We start from the raw sequence: 26,826 nt of genomic DNA, 5'->3' as shown, positions 1-26,826 counted from the left end.
AGGCCTGGATGCTTACTGGTTTTTAATTTCCCCAGTAGTCTAGAATATCTTTCATCATCTCAATTTGATTCAGCTTTTCAGGCTTCCCTCCTGAAAATAGTTGGTTGTGGTATGGGTATGTGTCCCATACTTCCCACAATGAACACAAAAGTTAAAAATTTATTAAGCTTTTCTGTCACTTTCCATCTTTCTTTAGCAATCTTTTTATTTCTTGGTAATTCAAAGGCCCAATAAATGTTTGTCTTGATGCTTTTAACAACCTGTTCTCAAATTCTGGTTTTTTTTTTTGGAGGGGGGGTGCCTGATTACATTTTTTTGCCAGAGCCTGTGGTCCCTTCTGTTTCATTAATTGGGTCAGACCTTCCACTTTTTAAAAGATGCTTTGTTTGCTTCTCATAGCTTCCTTAACTAACTGTGTTGTTAATGATGTAGGCATTCATTTACTCTTGAAAGTAAATTTACACTTTATGACCATGGGGAATATGTTTAACTGGATTTCAATCCATAGACTCACAGAGTGGGAAGAGACCACAAGGGCCATCAAGTCCAAACCCCTGCCATGCAGGAATACACAATCGAAGCACCCCTGACAGATGGCCATCAGCCTCTTTTTGAAAACCTCCAAAGATGGCCCCACCACATTCCGAGGCAGTGTATCCCACTGTCAAACAGCCCTTACTGTTAGGAAGTTCTTCCTAATTTTTTGGTGGAATCTCTTTTTCTGCACCTTGAATCTATTACTCCTTACCCTAGTCTCTGGAGCAGAAGAAAACAAGCTTGCTCCCTCTTCAACATGGCATCCCTTCAAATATTTAAACATGGCTACCATGTCACCCCTTAACCTTCTCTCCTCCAGATTAAACATACTTTGCTCCCTAAACTGCTCCTTATAGGGCATGGATTCCAGACCTTTGACCATTTTGGTCGCATTCCTCTGGACCCATTCCAGCTTGTCAATATTGTTCTTGAATTTTGGTGCCCAGAACTGGACACAATATTCCAGGTGAAGTCTGACCAATGCAGAATAGACTGGCTATTGCTTCTCGGCCTTTTGGCTAAGATCAAGTGTGTAGAATAGACTGGCACAATTATGTCCCTCGATTTAGACACCATATTCCTATTGATGCAGCCCAGCATCGCACTGGCTTTTTTGCTGTCGCATCACACTGCTGACTCATGTTCAGTTGTGGTCTGTTAAGACTCCCAGATCCCTTTTGCATGTACTGTTGTCAAGCCAGGTATCACACATCCTGTATTTGTGCATTTCATTTTTTCTGCCTAAGTATAGTATGTTACACTTACCTGTGTTGAAATTCATTTTGTTAGTTTTGGCCCAATTTTGTAAATACGACCAGATTGAATTCTGACCTTATCCTCTGGGGTATTAGCTACCCCTCCTAATTTGGTGTCATCTGAAAATTTGATTAGCGTGCTCTCTAGTCCATCATGCAAGTTATTGATAAAAACATTCAATTAATGTGGTTTTAAACTGCTTCAAAGCATCCTCTACGCCTAGGGATCTGACTCCATTGTTTTCCTTTCAGCTTCCTTTTAACTATTCCCTTTATTTTTGTAAAGTTTCCTCCTTTGAAGTAATGGTAACTTTCCACTGACATGGGCCAGGATCCTACAGCGCCCCCAAGCTATGAAACTACTTCTTCAAAGGCTGTACAATCCCCTCCAAGACAGAAGAGGGTGCTACATTGTTTAATTTTATTTGCAGCAGATATAATGTAAATATTTTATTATTCCATGGTCCTTTTACTTTCTGGCGAGGCAGTCATGAATTCCAAGGTTCATATAGCTGAAAACTCATTAAAGCCCCTCTCCCTTGGCTCCTGTTGTCTGGGAAATCTGCAAAAAGAAATCTGGAGCTTTAAAACAACAGCCCTGGATATTGCCAAATATTTCTGGAATATTTGGTATCAGGATACTTGTATTTGTGTGATTCTCAAATATCTATCCTGATCCCGCATATTGGGATTGGATATATTTTCAGACTGGATACATCCAAACACACATCTGTATTTTACCGGGGTCTGTATGCAGAAGCAGCAGGCAGGCAGGCTGCAAAGGACTCTTGGGCAATGTATACAGAAGCAGCGGCAGACAGAGAAGTCAGAAGTACAGGTGGGTTCTCTACTGCTATCACACAGAAGTGAATGCAACAGTTTACTTGACGGCCACCCAGCTGTAAAATCTTGAGGATTACGTGACCAGACTCTGCTTGTAAATGGCCTCAGCTTCAACTTGACCTCTCTTCCAGTTAAATAACAAAAGGGTGTTCTCATTCATTAAGGCACACTCCTAGAAGAAAAGCAGGAGGAGAGGAGGTTGGATGGAGAACAGAGCAGAAACCTCTTGCAGCCTGAGAGAATGGTGAAGGTCAAGAAGTGCCTCATCTGTGCTGGCCGCATGATGCACTGGTGGCAGAGCCTTGCATCCAGCCAGCATGGGCTTATGACTTTGCTGGGGACTGGGCAGAGGAACGACCGCCTGGTCATATATGGCTGGGTGGGGGGTGGCCCCAGGCTCCCTGCTGCTGCGTGCTGCCAGCTTCAGGACTCTGCTTCTTTGCTCCACTCTGGAACCATGTGGCTTTGCTCAACTGCTCAGTGGGCCATGTGTAAATACATCTGTGGGCCTTTGGCAGTGATGCGACTTGTTGGAGGTGCCAAGGGAGGCCTGGACTGAGTGCAGCAGCATGGCTTTGGAGGAGCCGATGAAACAGTGCCAGGGAGTCAAGGTGGAGAGGGCTGCTCCTTTGGAGTAGTGATTGATGAGGGAACAAGAACCTTGAGGTCTGCAGCTGAAGGCTTACTGGTATTTGGGTGTGCCAGGAGAAGGAGCAAGGAGTGATGCCTGGTTGTTCCACCAAACCCTATCATGGAAAGGGAGCTCTGGGGCTGGTCAGGGCCAGTGAAAGTGGAAGCCAATCCAGCACAAGGCAATGGATGAGCCATTGATGGCATGGGGGATAAAGGGGGCACCCCCTCAAGTGCAGCCACCACGGGCAGTGCTGGTTCATTTGGGGGGGGGTCGGACCAGCATCCATAACAGTGCCTTCTGTGGGCCTTGGAGGCCCCCAGCAGTGCCCATCTTCTGGGTGGGGGAGAGATGGGCCCTCCTAGGATGCTTCAAATCAGGCATCCATGGCCTGTGGCCCCAGGGCTAGCAAGCAACCAGTGCAGGTTGGGAGCAGGGATGGAGTTCAGGCAAAAGCTCCCAGGGTCGCCAGGTCCCATAGGCCCCTCAGGAGCAACTGATGGGTGGGGTGGGACAGTTGGTCCCAGTGGGCCCCAGGTCAGCAACCATTTCCCCGGGCTCCAGCCTCCTGGCTTTTAGCAGCGGGGTTGACAGGCAGCTGCCAGGTTAGCAATGTGGGGACTCTGCTGGTCACCTTGCAGCAAAATTTTGTGGGCCCCAGCACAGCAACCCCCATCCAGCTTACACCTCGGGGAGGGTCAGCCAAGTAAAACCTGGCATTGGCATGAGCTCACACCTACCTACCTTTGAAAATATCCTAGCGGGGACATCCTATGCAGCTGCTGCAGATCTCATTCTGGGCACCCCTCCTGGGGGGACAGTTTCTGTCAGGCCCCACACTGGCCACTCTGAGGTGGGATGGACCAGTAACATGGCAGCCAATGGTATCTGAGCCCTCTAGGAGCAATACTGACAATGTATTTTTCCAGGGCATAGCTAGGACTCTGCTGCTTTCCCAATGATTGGTGTAGGAGGCCCCCCTGCTTGGTCACAGAAAGACATCTTGCTACCTGGTGGAGTTCTCCATGAAGCTCCACACCAGGTAGGGCAGGGTGACAGCCTGCACATCCTAGAGGTACCCTTCAACAAAAGCAGGATAGCTGGCCTGGTGGTGGGAGGAGGTCCTTCTTCCCTAGTCAGTGGTGAACCGGACCTAAATAGTGCCCGGGGACATGACTGGCTCCCCGTGCCCCTCCCCCCGGCTCCCCACGCCCCACTTACAGAAGCCAGCAGGGAGGCTGGGGGGCGGCTCGGACAGCCATCACTGCAACAGGCCGGCTCCTGAGCCACCCCTTGCCGAGCCCTCCCCTCCCAGCCTCCCTGCAGCCTGGCTCCTGGTCTTCGGCCTCTTTTTCTTGTGGGGTCGGGCCAAGGGGCACCCGGCAGGCCCATGGAAGGCTTCAGTTTGTGGGGGTAGATTTTACGCCCCCACATGACCAGATAGGTGGTCTCCGAGGACATGCGTTTTCCCATGTCCCTCTGGCAGGCACACCCCTGTCCCAAGTCAAGCAGCACAGAAGTCATAGAAAGCACAAGAAGTAAATGTCATGATCATCAGTCCAACTATCATTCACTCAGCAGTTTGTCTTCGGGTGAGTCTTCCTCAGATGAGGATACCACCCACACAGGTGACACAGATGAGGATACCACCCACACAGTTTTCTTGGTTTGCTCTTTGGGGTGGTACCATTGCTTTGTGGTAAAACATTGATTTGTGGTATTGCATGCAGAAGTTCCCAAATTAAATTACCAGCACCAGTTAAAAGTATCAAATGGCAGGTCATGTGAAGAATCTATGCCTGAGATCCTGGGAAGTCACCATGAGAGTGGACAATACTGACATTGACAGACCATCAGAATCAATATAAGGCAGCTTCAGAAGTGTCTGTGTGTGCATGTGCACACTGTGTGTCTGTGTGTGTCTGTGCACGTACCCATACATACACTCTGGGATGTGACATGGAAAAGGGAAAAGCAGTGTGAGTTCCATTAATGCATGAAATAGGCTATTGTCTGTAGCAGCAAATAGAAAGTGATTTGATGAACATAATACTGAATATTTGAACCACTTGCAAAAATGTAAGACAGTATAACAGAATGTAAAGCAAAGACAGACAAGAGAATGAACCATATTTTGGAAATAATGCACATCTGTGCATGCACACTCAGAAACATTCCAACACCATTTGGATCACTAAATAGGTAGAAAACCTGATCTGACCTTTTCCCAATGCCAGTGGCATTTAATCTGATTATCCACATAGAGAACTGACAATCATGCTAATTACCCATGGGGTTTAAAGCAATCAGAGAAAACTGAGTAGCACATGTGTCTGCATACAGACATCCTCTGTCGCACTCTTTGAGTGAAACACCTATAAAATACAATGATTCTGAACAGTAGACTCACATCCACAGCTGACAACAGATAACTTCTATCATTTTTATACAGATGAAAATTCATTATCTACATCAGGGGTAGGGAACCTTTAACACTCAAAGAGCCATTTGGACCCGTTTTCCACGGGAAAAGAAAACACTTGGAGCCGCAAATAATTTTTGACATTTAAAATAAAGATAACACTGTATACATTGGGCTTTTTAACCTTTTACTCCACTCATTCTGAGAAGCGCATGGATGCGCCTGCCCCGCTGACTGCAGGGCGGGTAAGGATGGGGCCAGCGGCTTGGCCTTGCCGTCCGCTGGGAAAGCGCCCGCCCCACTCCAATGGGGCGGGCGAGAGGGGAAGCCTGCGGCGCGGCCCAGACATCCGCAGGCAGTTGGTGCGCCTGCCCTGCTGCCTGCAGGGCAGGCAAGGATGAAGCCGGCAGCTCGGCTCGTGGAGCCGCAGTGCAAGGGCAGAAGAGCCGTATGCGGCTCTCGAGCCGCAGGTTCCCTACCCCTGATCTACATGAAAGCTAAGTTTGATAAGGAAATGGAACAAATCAACATTTTTGTGAAAAATATCTTATCCCGAAATGAATTTCATATTGTTGCAAAAAGAAGAAAATAATACTAATTCTGCTGTTTTTTGGAATATTTTGCCATAAATATGAAATAAATCACTTTAAAAAACCCAAGTTTTCAAAATCCAGATTTTAGCATAGGATAATGCTTTTGCCTCCATTAAACTTGTTAGGCTAAGAAGAATGAGTTCGCAGAGAGAAAATTTGATTTTTATATTCTACTTTTCTCAACTGCAAGGAGTCTCGAAGTGGCTTGCAAACCCCTTTCCCTTCCTCTCCCCATGACACTTTGTGACAAGGTGGGGCTGAGAGTTCAAAGAGAACTGTGACTAGCTCAAGGTCACCCAACAGGCTTCATGTGGAGGAGAAGGGAAACAAATCCAGTTCACCAGATAAGAGTCTACTGCTCTTAACCAGATACCTATCACCTTCCCCTTTGTGCCCCGAAAAGAACTGATTGTGGAAGTCTGAGAAGTTCCATGACCAAACTGCCATACAACACTAGGACTAGGCTAGAGCAAAAGTGGAAGGGAGAATTTCACTTGCATCCCTAAGATGAATGGATTTTATTCGGGAGGTGTTTCTTGGCTCTTTACAAAAGCTCTTCCAACTATGTAGGGAGTTGTGGAAAAGACAGATGATTCAAAACATTTCTATGCCTCCTTTCCATCCAAACAGAGTCCCCAAGATGGTGAATATCAAAACAGTAAAACATTTCAGACATTAAAAAAGCATGTAAACTAAAGTATATATAAAACATTTGAGCAGTAAAATGTGTAAACACACACAAAACACACATAACACAACCAGGGAAGATGGCCAATAACAGTTATTGGAAATACCAAACAAAAAGACTAGAGTCTTCACCCATTGGCAGAAAACAATGATATGAGGAGACATGAATCTCTCTGGGAAGGAAGTTCCACATTTTTGAAGGCACAACAGAAAAGGCCAATTCACTTTTGCACATACCTTTTGCTTGTAGCATCTAACCCACTGATTGTTAATTCTTATATTAATTTATTCTGGAAGTAAACCCTAAAATACTCAGTCATATTTACCCCATGACTGTATGCTAGGCTTGCCATTTGCCAACTCCCCAGCTCCTGTTGCCTACTGACATTCTGGTGGGAGGAATAGAAAAAAAAACTGTTGCGCAACAGCATTACACCACTTTTGAGGGAAAACTGGAAGTGATGTCATGCCATCCCAGTAATCACTGGAAATTCTAGGTTTTACCATAAAGTTTTCAGCAATTCCTTGAGTGAGTCTTGTCACTTCTGGGTTCTCACCAGAAATAAAGTAACACTGGTGCTAATGGTGCTCCCATGTCCCCACCACCCCTGATGGTGCCCCCATGCCTCCCCATACTTCCACCAGTTGCTACCCAATGGCTGGCAACACTATTGTGTGCAGGCCTATCTGGAAACAAGTCACTATTTCTTAGTCTTATCCCCTCTTTTTGTCAAATAAGGATAGCAACTTAAGCTTGCTTTAGTTGGATGTTTCTGAGATAATAAGGATACAAACTTTTGGCATATGGCTATTACATAAAAATTCCTGGGCAGATCCTATATCCTAATACCAGAGAAAGCAAGTGTGGAGCTAAGATGTACACACTGGCACTCTTGCGACATTGTAATGGCTGACAGGGTCGGGGTCCACCAGTAACCAAGATGCTTTTAAATCTGAAATCTGTCTTCTCACTGAAATTGCCATGATTGTTGAGAAATGATACAGAGATTTTATTATAAGCAAAGTGCCCTGGAACATAATCAACTATTTTATTTTTAATTTTTATTTTATTAGATTTATATCCTGCCCTTTCCTGACTATTTTCAGGCTCAGGATGGCCAACAGTTAAAATACAGTCAATTAAAATACATAATATACTTAATAGAAGAAGAAGAGTTGGATTTATATCCCCTCTTTATCTCCTGTAAGGAGACTCAAAGGGGCTTACAAACTCCTTTCCCTTCCCCTCCCCCGACAACAAACATCCTGAGAGGTAGGTGGGGCTGAAAGAGGCCAGAAGAGCGGTGACTAGCCCAAGGTCACCCAGCTGGCATGTGTTGGAGTGCACAGGTTAATCTGAATTTCCCAGATAAGCCTCCACAGCTCAAGCAGCAGAGCGGGGAATCAAACCCAGTTCCTCCAGATTAGAGTACACCTGCTCTTAACCACTACTCCACTGCAGCTCCTAATACAATTAGAAATGTTATTACATTTAAAATTCTACTAGGTGCGCGATCAAACTTAACAAAAGGTTGAAAGTTTTAAATAGAACTATTAATATACAATATATTTATTTACTGATATTTATTCATTTATACTATTCCCAACAGGGACCCTTAGAGGGTTTTTAAAAAACAACTCATTTATTGAAATTTATATCAGCTGTGTCCTGATGGCGTAAGGTGGATAATAATTTAAAATGCTTTTATTCTTACACAACTATACATATAGGGAACCACTAATAAATCATTTGTCAGTTGTAGAATAATGTATGTCTGGAATTGCATCAACTCACTTCTGAAAAAATAGGCTCTTTTGTTTTGGTTTTTGCAAAATGTTATGGTATCTGCAAGAAAACTACTTGGATGGCTTAGCTTCTTATTTATCTAGCACATGACATAATTACCCTGAAAATTAAAGAATGATGAAAAAGCCCTTAAAATTATAGGCTTTTGAAAATCAGGCCACTTCTAAGCATATTAAATGGAAGCTATAGTTGGGTTTTGGAGGATAAAAATCTTTTTTTTTTTTTTGCAGCAACTTGAAAAATCCTCAACATATTCTTTTCGCTTAAAATACAAATTTGGAGGCATTCCATATATAATATACTCAGGCCAGTAACCAAGTACTGGGCAAATACTTGCAGAAACATTTGTCTACACATTGTACAACTCACAGTTTTGCTCACAAGATGCATGCCAGAAAAAAGAATCAGTTATGTGTTCCCACTTGGCTTCACATGAGACATAAGAGATGTGCACTGCAACTCATGATTATGATGGGAAGGGGAAGGGCCAGGTCTGGTGGAAGAGCATCTGATTGGTATGCAGACAGACTCTGGTTCAGTCCCTAAAAAGGACCAAGAAGTAGGTGGTGGGACCCCCCCCCCCCCGACTGTGGAGAGCTGTTGCCTGTCTGACTAGACAATACTGACCTCGATGGACCAATGGGCTGATTCAGTAAAAGGTGGCTTCAAGTGTGTTCATGATGTCTGCTCTGGTTCATGAGTAGGCTCTTCAATGCCACATCATCAAAAACTGGAGCTGATGGAAAGGGGTGGTTTTTCCAACAACAGTGTTGGAATAGTAGCTGGTGCAAACTCAGCTTTAAAACCAAGCGATTTCATAACAAAGAGAAAACCAAGCAATTTCGTAATAAAGGGAAAACCAAGCAATTTCATAAAAAAGGGAAAACCAAGCAATTTCATAACAAAATTGCATTTATCTGTAATTGTTGTTCAATGAGGGTCTTCTTTGAAGTCATACATGGGTATTATCATTATTTATTATTTGATTTCACAACGTCCTGGTGCCCTAGAGGTAGAAGGCAGCGGCAAAACATTCAAATCTGAAGTCTGGAGGTTTATGTCTCCTATAAAAGTCAACATTACCTCATAACGGGGAGACATCATATGGTACCGGGAAAACTCTGTCCATTCATGGCCATTTCGGCCAGCTGTAGTGCAACTGACCCGAAAAATATTCCACAACCAATCTTGCTCCCCTCCAAGTTAACTCTGGCTGCTACTGACAGGGCTGCAGGGTATGGAATGTCCACCTGGCATTAGAATTGCTGGACATGGATCCAAAGAGACTTCTATTGGATCAGCTATCTGTGCCTCCATTACCTCGCCTTTGGACAAGGAATTGGAAGACTTAGCCACTGAAGACTCCTGCAGATGAGGTGATGGTGTGCTCAGAATTTACCCTGGATCTGGAAAAGTAGGCTGACATATTTCACTTTATGCTTTACCATTTTCTCTGGCATCTCTGAACTGCTGTCCAGTACTGCCTGTTATGATGGACTGATGGTGGTGGTGTTAGAGCCTAAGGCCTTGACTTTGAAGCTGTTGGAACTGAAATTGATCTAGCCTGGCTCTGAGGTGAAGGTGAGACACTCAGTGTCAAGAATGTCAAGGGATTGGAGCTGAAAGTGCCTTTTCCTAAAGTGCTCCCTTGAGCCTCTGTTATGGAGAGATGTTTTCCTGGGGCAGGCCTATACAGACACTGGACCCATATGAAACTGCATAAAGACCACGATGATAATTTTAAAATAATGAAAAATCACAATGAGAAACATTACCTCACAGCTTCGATACCCTCTAGAGGTCAAACAGAACTTTATATGGATTATGAATACTTATGCCCAAAAGGTTCTTATGATACCACGTGAGATGATTTAAACATATAAAATGAAAGAATCCAAAATTATGCATTAAACTCACATATATGTTACTGGAAACATGCAGAGGATGGAACAAATAGTGACCAACATAAGGCAATGGAAACCAGATTCTGTTTTAAAAAGACTTGTCTAGGTTTTAAGTAAGGCAGGTATGATACATCATTGTTTCTATTCAGTAATTAAGTAACAACCTCATCTGCTAATCAATCATTAAAATGTATACCAAAATCTTTTCCTATGATTCTAATATATCTTTAAGAACTCTATCATAACTTCGCCTTTTAACTGCCTCCATCCTCCCTGCTCAATTCAACTGACTTTTCTGAACTGTCACAAATGAATGTACATGAACTCGACCCTTGGTCAATCAAGGTCAGTATTGTCTACTCCAACTGGCAGCATCTCTCCAGGATCTGAGGGAGAATGGTCTTTTGCATCCTCTATGGCATGGGTCTTCAAACTATGGCCCTCCAGATGTTCATAGACTACAATTCCCATGAGCCCTACCACTTGGCCATGCTGGCAGGGGCTGATGGAATTGTAGTTCCTGAACATCTGGAGAGCCGCAGGTTCCCTACCCCTGCTCTAATCTGATTGGTTCATGCACAGATGAATAAATTATGATCACTGTCACAAGTACACATTGCCACCCTAGCTTTCAGGCTCATTCTGTTACAAGGAAAAAACACCCTTTCCTTTTATTTACCAGTAAGCAAATACTTCCCTTAATTTGAGCCATTTTTCACATATTATTTATGTCATCCAGGACTAGTTCTCAGAAGGCTAAAATTCTGGAATGTACTGGGGATAAAATTGGATTTAGGCCTAAATGGAAGATTGTGTTCCTGCATGGATTCCTTTTTATCTTCAAAAAATCAGCAAGTCTAATTTTTCTACACAATGTTAAATTTCAACCATGGGCTTAAAAGGATCATGATGTGGAATAGGGATAAAAGAAACCCCTTTTCTAAGAACAGATAATTCTGATATTGAAAGTTTATTCTTTGAAAGGTTAACTATTTATTGGTTTTGAGAATTTTCTTTTTGGATTGTTTCCTTGGTTCTGTATCTTTTGCCTTGTCTGTCTAAAAAACTCTTATTACTGGAGGTGCTTGCTGCAGTACTGATAGAGTCCCTGAAGAAATTTGGATAGCTGAGAAAGTTATTACAGAAGAAACTTTTCTGATAAGGAAAAAGTTGAGATACAAATTGTATACTCCATGGAGAAGAAATTACTATAAGAAATACTACTTAATTAAATAGTGATTGATTTAAATTAATTGGCCATTAGTAAGACAGAATGCAAATCCTTCTTTGAAATGGCACCAATATAAATTGTAAATCTTCCATCATGTAGAGAAACTATATAGTTCTTAGGATGCAAGCGAGTTCACCATTTCACTATTACAGAGTCTTCCTTTAAGATGACACAGGATTCACTTTCTGTAATCACTCGCCCAAATAAAGGTAGTCCAAATAAAGCTAACCCCTTGAAAAATGAAGAAGAAGAAGAAGAAGAGTTTGGATTTATATCCCCCCTTTCTCTCCTGTAGGAGACTCAAAGGGGCTTACAATCTCCTTGCCCTTCCCCCCTCACAACAAACACCCTGTGAGGTAGGTGGGGCTGAGAGAGCTCAGAAGAGCTGTGACTAGCCCAAGGTCACCCAGCTGGCGTGTGTGGGAGTGCACAGGCTAATCTGAATTCCCCAGATAAGCCTCCACAACTCAAGTGGCAGAGCTGGGAATCAAACCCGGTTCCTATTTCTGATTGCGGATTGCTGATTTCTGACGCCTATTTTTGATTGCTAAATGTACATAAAACAGTTGTTTGATCATTTTTCAAAAAGACCGAATGTCTTTGCAAACACTTGCTTCCCTAAAAAATTAGGATAACCATCGCTATTCACTTCATTAATGGTCAGTCTGGAAGCCTTCCCAGGTCTTTTTTCCAGTCTGAACACAGTAGCCTGATAAACCGGCATCGTGAGCAGAGTGTGAATTTCTAGCCTTGCCTATAATTACAGTACTAGAAAGTCCTAAGTACTGATTTATGTATTCTATGACAACATAGTTTTTAAATCAATTTTACAAGTAATATAAATTACTTTATAGGGTTGGATCCAGAGTAATTTTTCCACAGGCTCAAGCACTTCCAACTGTGGTGAACAATTTCACCTCCCATGGCAGGATTTTCGGCTGCCATAGGAGGGGGAAAGTCTCACTTTTCAAAAAGAAGATTATTGAACCCATGGAAAAATTATTCTGGATCCAAGCCTTATATATACATAAGTACAGTTACACACAATCATGTGACATGTCCAGTCATAATCCTTACCCAGTGCATTAGTACATGGCCAAGGCTTACAAACAGAATTTCTTGATCACTCTTTACATAGAAGTGCTGACAAACTTTTCATTCATCTTAGCTTAGAGTACAGGTTTCAACATCTGCCAACTCAATTTCTCTCCAGCTCTTTGAGCCTTAGAAACATTAACTCCCTTCCTTCCCCACACAAATGTGCCTTCCTAGGAAGTGATGGCAATGACAAAGAAGGAAAATCCTTGCAGTTGTTCCTCTATTTCTTTCTTCTCCCTCTTCCTTCCTCCCTCCTGAGTGCTTTCTTAGAATGACAGTGCTCAGGACATCTGATAAGTAAATGTTATACATTCTAGGAACTATTGTTTCCAGAATGCATTTGAGTAGAAGATGAATTGGAGGCATCTGGTACATGTGAGGTGTACTGAGAAGAACAATTCCCATAATCCACTGGAGGGGAAAATGCCCCCCCCCCCCACCAAGATGATGATGTTGAAGAAGAGAAGTTGGATTTATTTTCTCTCCTTTACTTTCTCTCCTTTAAGGAGACTCAAAGGAGCTTACAATCTCCCTTCCCTCCCCCCATCCCACAACAAACACCCTATGAGGTAGGTGGGGCTGAGGGAGCCCAGAGGAACTGTGACTAGCCCAAGGTCACCCAGCGGGTGTGTGTTGGAGTTCACAAGCTAATCTGATTTCCACAGATAAGCCTCCACAGTTCAAGCAGCAGAGTGGGGAATCAAGTCCAGTTCCTCCAGATTAGAGCGCACCTGCTCTTAACCATTATGCCACTGGTGAAAGGGTGATGCTGCAAGAATTTTTTGCTTTTGGTTTCTTCCTACTGTTACCACATTGTTGTTCATCAAGAGGGCAGATAAGCTGAGATGGGGTGGAATAGAAGGGATGAGGTGAATTCAGTAGGACACTTAGAACCCTAGAGCATTCTTAATAATATTAATGGATCCACCATGATTTCCCAAATTCTCCCATCTAAAATGTACATCAGCTGTTCTGCATCTATCCACCTAAAGCCCAAGCTATATATGAGGAGGGGGTACATGCATATGTATTCATGTGTTCATGTATAAAGCAGAAGGATGAAATCTATTATTAAAGAAACTAGAATGCATGGGTGAGGGGAGTAAAATCCCTCCTCCTTTTCCATATTACACTATGCTACATCATTTGGAGCTTAACTGTGATACTAAAAATGAGCCAGGATGGATGAAAAATGTTTTAAAGCAATGAAACTCAGCAAGGTAAGAAGGATAAGGTACAACATTCCTTTTGTCTGAAACTGTTGCTCCTAACTTTAAAAAATTGATTCTCCTGTTTTACATATGAATAGGCAAATATGGTTATAAATAAAAGACAAATTTGACAGTTAAAGATGGATCATTAAAAGAGGCAGATGCCAGTTTCAGCTCCAGGTGCTCACTCAAGGAACCGTTTCTTCTACTTGCATTAATTTTAATCACACAAGATGTCCCTCTTCAGTATAACAAATGTACAATTTTCTTGGTCCCAACACTCACAGGTGTTAGGAGAAAATGGGTCAGCTGGTTATAGAAAAAAACAAACATGTTCAGGGCAGGGGCTCTCAAATTTGCCTTAACTGCCTCTCTGAGTCAGGAGACAAAAAAGATTTACTGAATACAATAAGAATAAAAACAACAAAGAACACGTAGTTTTTTTACAACTCACACTCATTCTAGACTTGGAAAACGAGGCATACCAGGAAATAAAAGAACCTAGATGCCCTTAAAAAAACAAAAAATAGGAAGCTACTCATCTAACTTTCAACTACTGTTAATTAATAAAGAAACGGCTATGAGAACTGCTACAGATTTCTCATTGCTGATTTCTAAATAGCTTACTTTCTTGGCTCATGAAATTCACAATTCACTGTACTGAGATAAAGCACTAGCACCCTAGGAGCCTTCATTTATTTCAATGAAAGATCTTCCAATCAATATTCTAGCTTGATTTGTATGCAAAAACTATATAAATCAGTCTTGGAGATCCCCAGACTTACGCGTCATGCATTTTCTCCTGTTCTCTCTGTCATTTTCCCAACTAATTAAAGATTTTCAGTTTTATAGCAAACTATTTATTATATAGTGGTAATTCATAGTATTCTTAAACCTCTGTCATGCCAAATGAAGAAATCTTCCCAAGTCTTTAATCTGAAACAAGAATTACCCACTGCTCAGTCAGCAAGTTGGGAGACTGAAGGGGAAAATGATGAAATGACTGGAAGCCTTCACATCTTCCAAACAGAGCATCCTGCCATTGGTCATTTTAAAAGAATTCTACATGCCAAAATCATATCTTTCAATGAATACTATAAAGGAATTTGGAGAGATGGGTATAAGAGATGAGAAACATGTGATGTGCCAATTTGCACACTGCCAGTTACAAGGTAATTTCTACATAACATTTTATACAGCTAGGTGATACCATTTCTGTATGAGCTGCAGTATTTATTTAATGGTGGCATAATTAATTTTATTTTTAAGGCAAGGCTTTATATCTCCTGTTTAGATTTTAGCTCCAGGGCTTTTAAGTACTTTATAAAACCACAGCATAATAAACAGAAGACATTCAATAAATTAAATTGTCAAGTACATTCCTTGCTTCCAGGCTCAAGTTGATTGCTTTCTCATTGCAACCTAACAATCTTGAAGAGAGAAAGAAAGATAAAACATGAAGGAAGAAAATATTGCCACACTAGTGGCCACTGTGTCACATTAAAGATTCTTAATCTGGGTAGAAATTAAGCTAAAATAAAAACATAGAAGCAATGTAAAGGGCACAGCTATGATGAAGACACAGAGTTAGATCCAGTGGCAATTTCCATGGATTCCACCTTTTTGCTACAGATTTTTGTCATTTCTCAGGGTCCCCTGAGTAGCATTTTGTCAAGATCAGAGGGCTGCAATAGTAGAGGGGAGATATAAAATTTCATTCTGCTGATGGAACATTTTGTCTGGTTCCAAGACATAATGTATAGAGCTGCTTACCAGAAGTTCCCCAGTAAACACAGCAAGCTTTTATCAGCACATTTTTTCAAGTACTTCTGTAAGACGTGGTCCTGCAATAAAAAGAAAGACTTGTTCAGTCATATACTTCTATTGTGATCCTTAAACTAGCACACAGCGTCCAAACATATGGTTGTCTCAGACAAATTCCCTGGTACAAAAACTCCTGAATTGTTTATGGATACACTTGGGGCATGATGACAGGTGTAATACTAATTTTCCATTTTTACTAAGTTACTTAGGACAGAGGCAGCATAAGGTACCATCATCTCCTCCCTCCTCTTTTTAAAGGTATATTTGGAGGTTACTACCATTCTAAGGTGCATTAGCCTCAAACCAACAGAATTCGGATGGACTTACTGTCAAACGCTATTTGGCAACCAAGCAAAAGTAATATCAGAATTCCTTCAGACCTCCTCAGACAGATGATTTCTTTGATTGCAGGAAAGCAAATGGCCTCTAGATATATGTTAGATATATATCCATGAACATGACCAGTTTGCACCTCTTGGCACCACATTCACCTAAACATCTTCTGCAAGCCACTAAGTGTATACACAAGTTTTTGCACAGGCTCCTCCAAACTAGGGAGGTTGATTCAACAATCAACCATGATTCCACTGTAATATGAATAAGAGCTCACTGCAGAGCTTTGACTGAATGTATGGATATTGGAAGGAGTGATAACAATATAGTTAACAACATCATTTGGGTTTACAATTGATCTCTAGACTTCACTGATCAGTGGAGAAAATGGCAGCGTTGGATACCAGACTCTATGGCATTGCAGCCTCAACAGACTCTAATTTTTTCCACCACCCCCCCCCCCCCAAAAAAAAAAAAAGTATCCAGGAATTTGCAAGCCATCGTTAGAACCCTAGCTAGCAGGCAAAATCCTTTTTGGAGTGTTCAGTGAATGTTTGAACAATTTTTTAAAAAGAGCAGCAATAATTATGCACAATCAGGTAGTTTTAGGAATGTCTCTAAATTACATCACCCCCTATTTGGGAAAATTGGAAGATTGTAGAAACTAATTTATACTACATACATCTTCATTGTTTTATTGGGAAGGGTAAAAATGTACATAAATAAGAAACACAACAAGACTGCACATAACTGGAAACAATTAACTAGAGTTACTGAAAGACAGAATGACATACATGACATAATTTAGAGGCAATTTGAGAAGCAATAAGGGTAAAATGGACAAATGCCACTGTTCTGCCAACCCTAACTGAATTTCTCATGACAGCTTCTCCCATTCTCCCCCTAGGGCTGTATACAAAGACAAAATAGCTTGCAGAGTAGACAAGCAGCACTGTCATAAGAATTTTTAATAACTGCCACAGGAAGAAAGTAGAGCCTGTGTCTTGTGTTGCTGCATAAATCAGAAAAGATAACAAATAGGACTGGGAAAAGGTTGAGGTTGGGGAAAATGTAGACTGCCAACTAAGGCCTGTCTAGTCAAGTAAGTAGAAAAAGTACAGATATTAAATATCTTCACTACAGGTAGTTCATAACTGTTTCTCAGCATCAGGACAGAGACAAATAGCCTTTATAGCCCTTTGAGATGTTGAAACTTTAAAACTCTTAAAAAATATTTCTTTAATTTCATAAAGCAAAAAATAATAGAAAATAGTTTAATAAAGCAGAAATAAATAAAGCAGAAATAAAGTATAACCACAGTGGCAAACCTGCACATAAATTTATATAAATGTTTTTCAAATATCTAAAAATAAGTCCATACACAGAACTAAGGGAAGCCACCCGCACAGGCAGCTGGCATTACACGCTTGCAAGCTGCGAGCCGACCAGATGGGGAAAGAAAGTCTCGCCTCTTGGCTCTCGCGAAGCAGGTTTGAGCCCCGGGAGCTCTTGTGAGAAGCGAAACTTTCTTTCCCCACCCGGCTGGCTTGCAGCTTGCAAGCGTGCGATGTCAGCTGCCTGCATTAATGGCTTCCCTTAGTTCTGCTGCACGCGCACCCACCCCCCCACTGGCCTCTTGTTTTTGCAGCACCGCTGCCGCCGCTCAGTTGCCCAGGCCCAGAGGGATGCACAGCTAGGGCAGGAGGGACGCACAGCTGGGGCGCAGGAGCGTCTGCCTTCCCCGCCGGACATGTAATGGGGGGTTTAAACCCATTAACCCCCTCCACCTACGTCGCTGGGTATGTATGTGCTGTACATAAAGGAAGTTTGCATTATAAGAAATTATGCTTGTCTTTGGTCACCTGCTATTGCCCTTCCTGTGGTCCAAATATTCCCAATATTCATTTCAAGGAACACTGAACCATAATTCAGAAGCTATTGAATTTCTCAGCCCCTCAAACTTGATTTTGGTCTTTCTGTTCACACACAAGCCTTTATTGGCATATAAAACAGGACAAAATTTTAAAACGAAACAAGGTTAAGAAATACAGTTAAAATTACTAATTTCCAGTATAAAATTTGCAACAGTTTCACAAAAGAGTACCTCAGAGCTGTTCAGGAGATTGGGTATCTTATAACACTCATGCCACTGAGAACATTGCAAGAAAATGGAATTCATGTATTTCATGCGTATCTTATTGTATTTAGGGCATAGAAACAAAGAATGGTCTTTCTGTTAATGAAGTGCATACCACCAGGCTGGGAAGGAGGCAGTAACTGTGCACTGAAAGAGATTTTCACTTGGCAGTGAACACCAACAGAGCCCAGCTAGTTTTGTGAAAAGATGAGAAAGTAGGGTTATGGTTAGTATCTAATAAAGCCTCACTCTTGAGTATATTAAAAGAAAGCTACACAGAAAGTGTTATAGCCACAAGGAAACCCTGAACTGAACTGGCCAATAACAAAATCAATGACAGAACTGTAAGGGAAGAAGCTGAATTCCAGCATTTCATATTATTACAAGATGGAAGGGCTACAATACATACCTTCCACCAATTCACATATTCTTGAATATACCAGAGATTGACTCTAGTGCAAGTGGGCTGATCTGGCAGGCCAAGTGAAACCTGATGCTTCAGTAGGATGCTGGAATATCACTTGTGCTTGAAGAAGATCCTCAATAGTCTTTACACATGCCCTTATCAGGGTCTCTGGTTCCTTACAGTGAGTGTGTTCATTGGAGGGAAGCTGGGCTACTACTTATAAGTATTCACTGGTTGGAGATTAGGATTTTTGTTCAGCTGGGCTTCAGAGTAAAGGAGATCCCTTGCTGAATGAATGTTTTGGGTGCTCAATGCCTCAACAGCCTGTACTTCCTCTTTTGGAACACAAGATTCTTCACCACTGTCATCACTGTGAAACACTGAGATGGAATCGTAAAGTAGTGAGTATAGCATGTGTTGCTGAAACGTCCACCAGATGGTGCTGTTTTTTAAAAGCATGGTTTTTCCTGTCACAGGTGTGACACCTGTATCATAATGTAATAGTAGGTATATAAAAACACATGCGTATTCAAATGCAATGTTGTGTCAAAATTTCAAACCAATTGGTGAAGAGCTTTCGGAGATTTAAGATTTTGAACAAATGAACATTTACATTTTTATTTATATAGTCCGTTTCCAGTTTTTTTACAAACTTCTCTATATTACTGTCCTTTAATAAGGTTGTTAATTTTGCTATTTCTGAATATTCTGTGATCTTCTGAATCCAATCTTCCTTGGCTGGTCCTTTTTCCTCTCTCCATTTCTGGGTGTACAGTGTCCTTGCAGCAGAACACATATACATGAAAAGAAGTCTATACTGATTTGGGATATCACCTCCTATCTCATACCATTCTTGACAGGATTAAGAGAACACAATACCCTTGCCCTGGAGAGTGTTCCCAACTCACAGTACACTTGCCCTGGAGAGTGTTCCCTTTAACAACTGCCTCATTTTCATTGTCACCATTCTTCAGTTGAATTTGATCAGTTACAATGCCCCTTGCAAGCTTGGAACATCAAACTGATACCTCAACCCATTAGATTAACAACCCAGCCATTAAGGTTGATATCTGTCTCTTGTCTTTCCCCAGAAAGACAGGACTCTTCTTTGCTCTGGGAGATTAAGGGCCACTCTACATAACCCCGAGGGTCCCTTTTCCCCTATAAGAAGCTCCCTCATCCAGTAGCCCTTGTTCCATATCTCTGGATCTTCTGTGATATTGTTCCACAATGCATTGTTCTTCTACCAGAGCTAAGCACAGGTCACCCAGTTTTGCTCATTTGACCATTCTGCTCCAAGATCAGGTGGTTATTCCAATTCTCTCATCTATTCCAGACCTATGTCCTCACAACTGCTTGTATCCTAGAACTGTGTGTGGGTTCTGCTGGTTTGACTATTGTGTGCTTGTGTACCCCTATTATCCCTAAATAAAATTGTTAAACTTTATTTGCTTTCCTGTGGAATTTGTTGCAAAAGCTGACTTCCATAAAACACAGGCGAACAAGAGCTTGAGCTTGCCTGAGCTGTTGCTAAGCCGAGAGTCTGCTCTTGCTAATTCCCCATTGTGAAAGGGAGAGACTTCCACCACTTCAGGTAATAGTCAGTGGTGAGAAAATTGTCTCTTAAGACTGTTAGGAGGTCTTTATGAGTACTAGCAAGCTGAGCAAGTGCTAAGAGAGTCTGGGATGAAAAAAGTTGGGTGCCCTACAACACTGACTCATGTAGCACTCTTCCTGTGTGAGTCTTTCTTGTTACTGGCTGTAAAGTGAGACTTCAGTCTAGGTGCACCACTTGCTGGGGTCCTCCACTTCATTACAATGATTAGGAACCATTGGCCATTTACACATATCTAGTCTCCTTCACTCTGAGTCTGCATTCTCTGCAGGTTTGATTTTCACTAATGCAGGGTTACACAGGGTTACACACTAAGATAAGCCCCGATGTAGCCATCTAGGCTGGGTCAGGTCAGTGTGCCCCTCATTTGAAGTGCTCAAAAGTTCCTAGACACTGCCTAGGCCCAAGGAAACTCTCCGAGTGCCTCAGAAGGATCCTCCACTTCATTATGATTAGGAACCATTGGCCATTTACACATATCTAGTCTCCTTCACTCTGAGTCTGCATTCCCTGCAGGTTTGATTTTCACTAACACATACTTTTCTGCATCTCCAACACTTCCGTCACCACAGATCTGAGAAACTCCCTGGTTCCTAACCGCTTCTTAAGTATGACTTTTCCTGTCACTTTGCAGGAAAAGTACGGGAGAACACACAATAGGTTAAGCTTCCTTCGGGGTTTCTGGCTCCTGTCCGCCTTCCCCTCCCACACCACACTAGCTCTTCTCACTCTTCAGAATGATCAGAAGGACTGCTTTTTAAAAAATGGTCTACACCAAAGTTGACCTGAAAAAAAGGCAAGTTTTCTCCTCCCCTCCCATTCTCAGCTGGTCTTGCAACAGGAGCTTCCCAGGATTTTGCTCCCAACTCCTGCATTTCCCCTGCAATCTCTCAGCTGCACAGAAATATGGAAGCAGCTAGGGGGTGGAAATGGCTGATTGCCTCGGCTGAGGACATAGGGTGAGAACAGGAAACCCCCATAGCAAGGCAAACAGCCAAGGGGTAAATAGAGCATGCATAAAAGGTCACAGATGCCAAATAGAGGGTGCACAAACAGCAAACATTACTGCCTTCACAAAGGTACAACAGGAAGAAACCTCAAACTAAATCAGCTGCTAGCAACAGCTGAACTGAACTGCTCACAAGGATTAAATCCAGAACTTCCTAGAATGACAAGACGGGAGGACCAATGTGCTACCCTCACAATGCCTGTTCTTTGCATTACTGGCACATAAGGTTGTGCCCTAACCTAATTTTCTGATTGTTACATAATCCAAAGGCATTTTGAATAGTGTCTAATAATTAACATTACAATAATTAAACTCTTAAAATATTTATTAAAAACAGAACTGGCATCCTAAACAAACCATATGTTTGGGTTAAAAACTCAAAAAATAATGATTAATAAATTCTGATCTCACAATTTAGGGAATGAATAAAAGGGGGGAAAACCCTTTGATTCTGTGTGTTCCAAACAAAGTAGCAAAACTAATTATTTAATAAGATTGTGCTGGGTGACTAATACTGGAATTTTGGAGAAGGCTACAAAGTTGGCATATCATTTTAGCATGCAGACTGTATGAAAGGGCAGAAGTAGCATTGTTTTCACAATGCTAGTGACTCATTTATTGCTAGCCATCATCGCTACCAATGGATGGGCCCCGGGGCAGTTAAAAACCTCATAATGTAGGATACACAGTATGGAAAGCTGTCTGATTGCCATCTGCTATGCAGACCTTGAATGGGGAGCCTTGGCACCATAGTGATGGGAAAAGCACAAAGAAAGCAATCCGCTTTTGGAGGAATGCATTTTGCACCAACACTAACACAGCACGGCTTAGACCACCCGCCCGTAGCCTAGGTCTTCCATGTTAGAAACTTTGCAGGTCCTACAGAGTTCAGAAAGGAGTTGACGAGACGGATGCACCATGTCAAGTAAGGTAGCATCCATGTGCAGAACCCTCCAATGCCAGATAACCTTTCACTCTGCTGAGGTCAGCTGCCCTTGCAGACCAAAATCACTCTTCTCTTCTACGAGGGAGGATGGTTCAAAGGATGGGGGAGTTGGATAGGTAAGTTCGAGGGAGGAGCACAGCACTGTCTCCACAAGGACCAACTGGCTAGCTAGTCAGCCATTCGTCCCCTTGCGACACTTTCCTAAATACTGATGGCATTCATACAGGGACATAATGAGGGTGGGGCAATGGAGGGCACTTAATCCAGGCACCACTTGCCTGGCGGTGCCCAGGCTGCCACTCTCTTGCCGCTGCAAAAAAAAAAAACCCACTATGGTTGCTTTAAAACAGTGGTTCTCAACCTTCCTAATGCTGTGACCCTTTAATACAGTTCCTCATGTTGTGACCCCCAACCCTAACATTTATCCATTTTACAGATGGAGAACACTGATGCAGAGAGTCTTAGGCGACCCCAGTGAAAGGGTCGTTCGACCCCCAAAGGGGTCCCGACCCCCAGGTTGAGAACCACTGCTTTAAAAATTAAGCTTAATTTACTTCTAGGCAAGTGGTGCTGTGGCCAGGACACTGTTTCCCTGGCCTTGTCCCTGCCCCCAGTCTCCTCCTAGCCACCACTCACCTGGAAGCAAGTTAATCTTAATTTTAAAGCAACCCTAGACTTGTTTTATGGTGGTGAAAGTGGGGTGGAAATGTTGACCACTTTTCTCCCCTCCTCCGCCACTGCTGCTGCCTCCATGAAAGCCTATATGGTTGCTTCAAAATTAAGCTTAATTTACTTCCAGGCAAGCCCCCACCACCTGTCCCTGCCCCCAATATTGGAGTGGGACCAGTTTTCCTGGCCAGTGTTTAATGGTGTCGAAGCCCGAATTGGCTGGGGTGCAGTTGTAAGGGGGGGGGGTCAGTGTGCCCCCAGAAAGTGGCACCTGGGGCTCCAGGCCCTTTGCTACACCACTGCTCACAAAGCACTCATGTCACTGGAACAGAACATTCCTGCTTACCACCCTCCCATGTCAGCCCACTGAATTTCCTAAACTGCTGGCCCTAAGGGAGCAAGGAAACCTCTGGAAAGCACAAAAAGCATGTAAAAGCATTAGTGGGAATTACCTTACTGCTTCTGTGAAAGGAAAATGTAATGTGGAACCAACACAATCTATACAATAGTGACATGTTACCTCCATCTGCAGATACCTAAATCTGAATGGGACTATGCTGATGCTAAACAGATTTTTCTGTAAATCTAGGGTACTCTCCATGTTTACAGAAAAATCTGAAAAGTTAAAAAAATACACTGGGGTTTAAATCCCCCCAGTTTAAAAATAGAAATAATTGCACGTGCACAGATTTATCAGTTGAGCTTGCAGCTGCCACTGCCGCAGAGATTCAGTCTGGGTCTAGTCACTTTGACGAAGGATGCTGCCAACCACATCAGGTCTGGCTGCTGCGGCAACTATGTCTGGCTGCAGCAGCTGTGGTCACAGAGTTTCTGGGTCCAGTTGCTGCAGCAGATCACTTTTGGAACCTGGCTGCTCAGTGGAACTGGGGTCCTGATCCCAGCAGCAGAGGATGCTGGAAACTGCTCTGGGTTCAGAGAGGCTCCCGGAAACTGTTGCTGTCACTGCCAGGCTTAAGGTGGGTGAGGGGGTCTGCAGCCAAGATGGGAGGGAAAGATGGGATTATCCTCTATGAGTCTCACACACCTCATACTTGTAGATTCTAATCCTAACAACAGGGGATGGTTTGAGTAAACCTATCCTGTCCTGCAGTGGCCAAACAACGAAGTTAGACCTAATTAGCTGTCATTAGAGAGTTCACCCAGAGGTTCACCTGCAACAGGAATCCCGATTCAATAAACAATAGATCCCTGTACTCACTGCCAATTCTTCTCTTTCTCCATCTATCTGGTCTAATGGGTTTGAGAGTAGTTGTTCAGACACATGGAACACATGACTATTTCCAAGTGTAAATAATGAAACTGTGATCTGCTTCTTTGTCTCCTTCTTACTGGCCCTGCTTGTCCAGCCAATTTTAAACAGGGAACAACACTGCCTAGGCTCTCTTTTAACATTATTTTCCCAGCTTAGCTCTTACATATGGCATATACTATCTTCTTTATTGGATCTTATGTTGAAGGTGAATATATGCTATGGATGAGCATCTTAGGCTCCAATCATCTTATGGAGGAATCACTTTTTTTCTTTTCCAATTTTGGTTTTTTTGTGCTGCAGGAAAGCTCTTTGAAGAGGGTCAGGTGACACAAGAACATCATCATCCCTGCCCACTGAGTCCCTTTGGATGGGGCTATCAGATGAAAAAGGAAGTTCCCTGTTTGAATATTCCTATCATGAACTCAGGTGGTCTTTGACTAAACATTCCCTCCCCTTCCATCTTTCATAGGAGGTTAACAATATTAATCGGTAAACCTTACAAGGCTATACATGAGAAATATTTTGAACATCTTAAAATCACATGTATGGATCCCTAGGATTGCTAAGCACAGAGGTAGTGTGCTTAAAAAGAAGTGAGCATATGTATGGCAATAATACAAATGCCTTTCCTTTTTCAAATGCCGCGAGTGGGAGGTGTGGGTGTATGCTAGCCAGTTATGTAAATGAATAAATATACAAGCCAGACTCCAGCCTAATCTTGTACTCAAACACATCAGAAAATGTATTGTCGAAGCCCGGAAAACCCACCACAACAGAAAATATTTGCCCTTCCTTATGGCATGCACGTCCACTTGAAATATTGCCAAATTTTGTTTTGTAAAAGTGTGTGATTTACAAACTGATCTGATTATCAATTTTACAAGGCAATTTCTAGCCAAATGAAAATGCAGTGATATAGAATAACAATGCCAATAGCCCTGTACAAGAAAGCTTGAACATTTCTATTATTAATTACTTCACCTTCTACTTCAGTCATTTTTTAGAAGATGACACCGAACACTAGAGAGAACGAATGTTGTAAAAGATACATATGAACTTGCCAAGAGTAAAGTAAAATACACTTTTAAATATAGCCTTGTTACTCCCACATGGTGTCTGGCCTTTCATTTTAAATTTTCAATGTACAGTCATACCCTTTAGAAGTGGGATACATGAACACAGCCCAGTAAGCTGCAACCTGGAAGATCATGAACAAAAAGGTAAACACATCACATCTCAACAGTAATTTAAAAGACTTCCAGTTTTAGGAAATGTATGGAACTGGTGTTGGGGAAAGATCTATTGAGATCTATTAATATTAAAGTTTCAGCAAAAAATGCAGGATTGTAATCCAGAGCAGTTCTTCCATTAATAGCTTGGTTGGAGAATTTATCTTTTAAATAAGTTTAGCTATTGATTGCCCCAAAACTATAAAAACAAAATTGCAATATTTTAAAGAATTGATATTATCTCAGTGATTGTACTTTTATTCATTAAATTTATGGCTAGTCCACCAGAAGAATTACCCTGGAAAAGTCTAACATTACAAATACCCAACAATTCTGAACTATGTTAATTTCACCAAACAACTTTTATCAATTTCACTGTATCATTTTTTCCTCTTCTAAGTGCTAAGATGAGGGGAAAAGAAGCAAGTGCTCACAGTCAAAGAGACTTACACTATGTAACACACTAGGCATTTTGTAGACTGGGACAAATCTCTATTTATAGGGGCTTTTTTTTTCAATGAATGAACATGTTAATACAGTGGGCTGTTTATAGTAATTTCCATAGACATGGACTGCAGTTAATTGTCCATTTTTAAGGAACCACATTCTGCAATTTCAAAACTTCCTTTTGAATCTCAAATATGTTATGAGCACTTGTTCCATTACACACATTTCAAACTTCCAATTATACACCAAAACACAGGATTTTATAGTGCTTCTAAGTCTACTGTGCAAGTGTTTAAAACACACAGACTAATCTTAAACTTTGCATTATAAATTATTGTACATACCAGAATTGAATGATTAGGACTTTGACTGTTGCACACTGGTGCAATGTGCTAGAATTTTAAAGAAAAAAATGTATACTTTGTCATGCATTGCTAACACTTTGTAAATGGGGCAGGTGGGCGGGGGGGGGAACTATACAGGGATATGAACCTTCATGTTTCATTAATCATCCACACAAAATTTATTGTAAGAATGTCACTTATTTCTTATGAGTTACATAACAAGTATTTGGAACAAATGACAACATTACTTTTCCCTAGAACAGTTCATTTTCACATGTTAATTTTTTTTTAATTCAATGTGTAAGTAATTCCATTTCCATGAAATCATTAAGGGCATAATCTGAAGCCCTGAACTTTCTGTTCCTTTCTATGCAGAAAAGTGCTGTGTGTGCTCTCTGAGAACCTCCAATTCATTCCTCCTTCTGATAGGAAACAACAACAGCAGGCTTTGTGTACAAAGCTCAAAACATGAACTGGAGCCACTGGACTGTAGTTACGAGACTTCAGCTAGTACATAACAGACCACACGCTCAAACCCAAGGAACAACCTTCAGATATCTTTGACTGTCAGCTGTGATAATGTTATAATATAGATCTGAACTTTTGACTACAGAAAACACAATACTGTTTTGCTCAGAGCACTGTACTCTGAATTTCAATTCATTTGTGAAAACAATCCAAAATTCTAGTATTGATCACTAGAGAGCTACATGGCTAGAGACAGTGTATCTTTAGAACCATAAACTACCCCAAACAGCTCTATATACTTTATGATCAGAGTTGCTTCAATGTACCCTCAGCATCAGAGAAAAATCTCCTCAGAGATGCTACCATGTTATGATTTATACCGTCCAGGAAGAAAACTGCCATGCCTG

General features: G+C 41.9%; 1 protein-coding gene across 4 annotated transcripts in view; it reads right to left on the bottom strand.

Moving 5' to 3' along the window:
* FYN (FYN proto-oncogene, Src family tyrosine kinase) overlaps nucleotides 1-26,826 on the bottom strand; it is a 156,450-nt gene that overhangs the window by 72,704 nt on the left and 56,920 nt on the right. For all 4 annotated transcript variants that reach the window (XM_048492571.1, XM_048492591.1, XM_048492597.1 and 1 more), the window contains exon 2: nucleotides 15,493-15,563. The gene's annotated coding sequence lies outside the window, so the exon portion shown is untranslated. The remainder of the gene's footprint in view (nucleotides 1-15,492; nucleotides 15,564-26,826) is intronic.

This window comes from Sphaerodactylus townsendi, linkage group LG01, assembly GCF_021028975.2.
Source record: "Sphaerodactylus townsendi isolate TG3544 linkage group LG01, MPM_Stown_v2.3, whole genome shotgun sequence".
Classification (NCBI taxonomy): Eukaryota; Metazoa; Chordata; class Lepidosauria; order Squamata; family Sphaerodactylidae; genus Sphaerodactylus; species Sphaerodactylus townsendi.
The sequence above is the reverse complement of the archived record's forward strand: the minus strand, read 5'-3'. Positions and strand labels throughout refer to the sequence as shown.